General features: G+C 51.6%; 1 long non-coding RNA gene across 1 annotated transcript; it reads left to right on the forward strand.

Moving 5' to 3' along the window:
- Nucleotides 1-3,773, forward strand: LOC135284295 (uncharacterized). The gene is made up of 3 exons (XR_010349728.1): nucleotides 1-97; nucleotides 1,172-1,383; nucleotides 2,559-3,773. It is a non-coding gene; the product is annotated as an uncharacterized LOC135284295 (long non-coding RNA).
- The last annotated feature ends 541 nt before the right edge of the window (nucleotides 3,774-4,314 follow it).

Genomic DNA, 4,314 nt, shown 5'->3' on the forward strand with positions numbered 1-4,314 from the left:
TGCAGCAAAGCCAAGGCTGTGGGAGCAGCAGAAGTCCAAAAGGAGACGTGGAACTTGCATCAGTCCCTCGGGAGCAGAGGGATTAAATCCCAGCTTGGTGAGCACTTTTTGGGAATGTTCCATGCAAGAGACAGCTGAGGGCCAGGACAGACAGGACACAGGGAACAGCTTCAGACTGACAGAGAACAGGTTTAGGCTGGGATTTTGGGCAGGAATTGCTCCCTGGCAGGGTGGGCAGGCCCTGGCACAGGGTGCCCAGAGCAGCTGGGGCTGCCCCTGGATCCCTGGCAGTGCCCAAGGCCAGGCTGGACGGGGCTGGGAGCACCTGGGACAGTGGGAGGTGTCCCTGGGACAGTGGGAGGTGTCCCTGGGACAGTGGGAGTTGTGCCTGCCATGGCAGGGGTGGCACTGGGTGGGCTTTGAGCTCTCTTCCCACCCAAACCAATCTGGGATTCAATACTGGCCTCAAAGATGCCTCAGGAAGGGAAGAACTGAGCGTTGCTTTCCTTGGGTTTTCATTTTGTTTTTTCATAAACTTCACGTTGCCAGAATTTCAGTCTCATCACTACACCTGCTCCCACAGCTGCTGGTACCTTCTGGTGGCAGAGGCATCTCTCAGTTTATAAAAAAGCCAGTTCAGTACGTTTCTGCAGAGTATGATGGGACTGGAATTGAATCTCCTGTTTGTTTGCGTTTCCATTTCACTACCAATCCACTTGGCAAAACTGAGCACATTTATTTTATACATTTAGTGTCACCACACCTCCGTTTACCTTCCTCCTTCCAAACGAGGCATGAGAGGACTCTTCAGTCATTTCCCAGGTGGATTTGGCTCTTTCTGCCGGTCCTGGGGCAGGAATTCAACCCCTTCCCCTGCACTGTGAGGGAAGAGGGGGCAGCCTGCAGTGCTGGGGTGGGGCCGGCACTGCCCAAGGACAGAGGTGTCACTGCCACGGCAGGCAGGGATGTGCCTTGTTTACAGCAGTTATCTCTGGTGTCATCTTGGAGACAGCAAACACAGCAGGACAGAGAGGAGAAGGAGGGAACGGGAGGAGGATGGAGTTTTAGATGATGCAGGAGCAGGACAGAGCAATTCTGGGTATTTGGGCAGAGCCTCTGAGCCGATTTGCACAATTCCTTCCTCACACCTCTCACCTGTTCCCTTCTGCAGGAACATGGGAGTGTCCAATGGACACAGCCAGAGGTGGAACTTCAACAGACCTGCCCAAATATCCAGAACTGGGTTTGGTGTCTTCAGACTGACACAATCCCTCCTTGCTGTGATTCCAGGGCTGTCCAAACCCTCCATTCAGCAGCGTTCCCAGGGAGCTGCTCCAGGATTTGGAGAGAGAACCTCACCCTCTCTCTCACTGCCTGCTTGTGGTAAGGCTGGGATGAATCTCAGAGATGCAGGGAGCTCCTGGGGCTGGGAACCCACGGGAACACTCATTTCCAAGGGACCAAGCTCAGGTGTTTTGCACATAAAGCACTTCCCTCCCCTCTGCTGACTCATTTCCCTGGGTGAGCGGCACAAGAAGAGCCCTGCCTGCATTGTTAGGTCAGCCCCTTCCAAAGGAACGATCTCTTTTTCCAGCTGACACTTGCTGTGAGCACCTGGAGCTGCCAGAGGGGCTGTCAGGCTGCCAGAGAGCTCAGCCACTCCCCAGTGCTCCCGTCAGACCCTGCCCAAAAGGAGCAGCTCAGGAATAATCAGGCAGAGCTTCCTGCCAGGAGCGAGCCCAGAGAGCTCCAGCTGCCCTGGGTGTGCTGCAGGAGCCCTGCAGACTCGGATGCTGCTGCTGCTCAGCCTTTCATTTGTGATGCTGTAATTAAGGACAAATGTGGGGAATTCCTAATGATCCCACGATCCTCAAGACCCAGAGATGTGAGAATCTGGATAGCATGGAAGGCAACAACTGCTCTGCCAGGGCCAGGGGAGTTGTAGCCCAATTAAGGGACAGTCCAGGCTGATTCCCTCTGGGCAGAAAGGGGAGCTGCTGGTGCTGGAGGAGGAAAGAAGCTTTGGGAGTGCTCCTGCACTGCTGCCTCACTGGGTGTGGATGTGGCCTCTGAGCCAGGACCTCCCTCCTGCCTGGGGTGAAACCACAGAACCCTGGAGTCCAACACAGGCTTGGTGTTATCCTGGGAAAGGGGGGCACTGGTGGAGCACAGCTCGGAAATGGGATGGGCTGGACCCCTGGATGGGCTGAACCCCTCTCCCTCTGGAGCCTCACTCAGGGATTCACATTTAGGGCAGCTGGTTCCTCTCCTCTCCCCACACCACCCTGGCCTGGAGAAATCCATCCAGCAGCTCATCCACAGCCTTGTATCATGGATATGTTTGCCCCAGTGAGCTTTCACAGGGTTCTTTTAAAAGCATTCAGCTCCCTGTAAGTAGTGTCTGTTAATTTCTCATGAATAATGATTAGTCTGTAACTCCAATCAGTCCTTAAGATCCTGCACCTCATCAGGAAGTTAATTACACTTAGTTAGCAATTGCAACAAAAGACGTGCTTCTTGTTGACTCTGCTCCAAATCCTCATTTCTTCTCCTGACAGGCCTTGTCTCATCTCCCTGGGAAGCATCTTGGCCTCCATTTATTTACAAGACTGTCTTTATTTCAAAGAAATTCTAAAGTGACCTGACAGGGAGAAATCTGAGGAAATTAAGAGGGAGGCCTGGCTGATGGCAAGAAAACAAGCTGAGATTTCCAGTAATAAGTGTCAGCTGGAGCAAGGAGATGTCAGATCAGCTCATTAGAGTGCATGAAAGGCCTTCTTCCCTCCCAGCCTGGCTGCATCCCCAGTTACTCAAGGACTGGTTATGGAATTGGTTTTGATTCCTGATTTGCAGGGGGCACTGAAGCACGTGCAGGTTCCTCAGCATGGATCCCTCCTGGCTCAGGCTCCTCCAGGAGCATTAGAAACCTCTGCATCAGCTGCTCCAGGCCCTTTTCCAGCTCCTTTTCATGCCCTGAGGTCTCCAAGCACTGGGGCCAAGCCTTGGCCACCACCTCCATCCCTGCCACGTGTCACACACGTTTATTATATAGAAATGAGTCACATTTATTATATAGAAATGTGTACATTTATTGTATAGAAATGACTCACATTCATTCCTGAGGAGCTGCTGCTGCTGTGCTCTCTCTCCAAAGAGAAGGAAATACTCATTTCAATCCCTTTTATTCCTGTTTATTCTGTGCCCTTTACGGGTTGGATTCACTGATGCCCTGTAGAGGCGATTCCCTCCCCTGCCCTTTAGAGGTTTCTCACCAACATGACTCACATTTCTGCAGGAAATCTGCATTTTTTGGCATTCCCAAGGGGCTGCTGATGTGCTACAGGTCTCTGTTTTCCTGTCTGGAATGCTGCTAAAGAGCACTGAGGGTGATTTATAGCTACCAACCCTCTGCAGCGCTTTTTCTCTTGAGCTAAGGATTTTTCTCCACAGAATCTCCACCTCCAAGTGGTCCTGTGGCTCCTGCAGTTGTGGCTTTCAGCTGTTTGTCTTGCTAATGCTGATCATTTTATTTGCATCTCATGTGCTACCACAAGAAATGCTTTATCTTCACCTGCCTGGTGACAAAGAAAAGGCAGAGAAAAATCAGATAAAGCCTCCCTTGGTGCTCCTGAGCACTGGAGCTGCCACAGGGGGACTAAAGATGCCCTGTCACAGGGGAAGGGTGTGTTCTGAAGTGATCACATCATCCCAGCAGCCTTTTTTGGGAAGTGCCACCACCAAACCTCCTCAGGCAGCACCATCCAGCCCATCCAGCCTCCTGCTCTTCGCAAACCCTGTGGCTTTACCTGGGCCTGGCTCTGGAGCCAAGCCCAGCTGTTCCTCCCTCCCAGCTTCCTCCTTCCGTTTGTTTATAAAAATTCTCCGTGGCTTCCACATTCATTAGCAGTTTGCCATCTGCTGTCTTAATAAAGTAATAAATGAATGTCGTGGTGAGTTTCTTGACGGGCTTGAAAGCTTCATTTGCATAAGTATTTTCATCCATCTCTTCTAATTCTGCTCCCCTTCATCTGCAATATGTCCTGACTCTTTCTGTTCCTGGAGGTCTGTCCCAAAACACTGCTAATGCTGGGACAGGTGTTTATAAAAAATTTTTTAAAAGCCATTGCAGGGTCCCAGCTTGGTGTGTCCTCCATGACTTTCAGAGCAGAGCTGCTGCTTTCAGGGTATTGTTCTTATTAAAGCAACAAGAGGCTTCTTCCCAGCACATCTGCCCCTTCCCAGGCCTGGGGCTCAACCAGAGCAGGCTTTGCTTGGTTTCAGAGCAGAACAGGGGTTGTTCACTGGGTGCTGCTA

This window comes from Passer domesticus, chromosome 20 (genome assembly GCF_036417665.1).
Source record: "Passer domesticus isolate bPasDom1 chromosome 20, bPasDom1.hap1, whole genome shotgun sequence".
NCBI classification, from domain to species: domain Eukaryota; kingdom Metazoa; phylum Chordata; class Aves; order Passeriformes; family Passeridae; genus Passer; species Passer domesticus.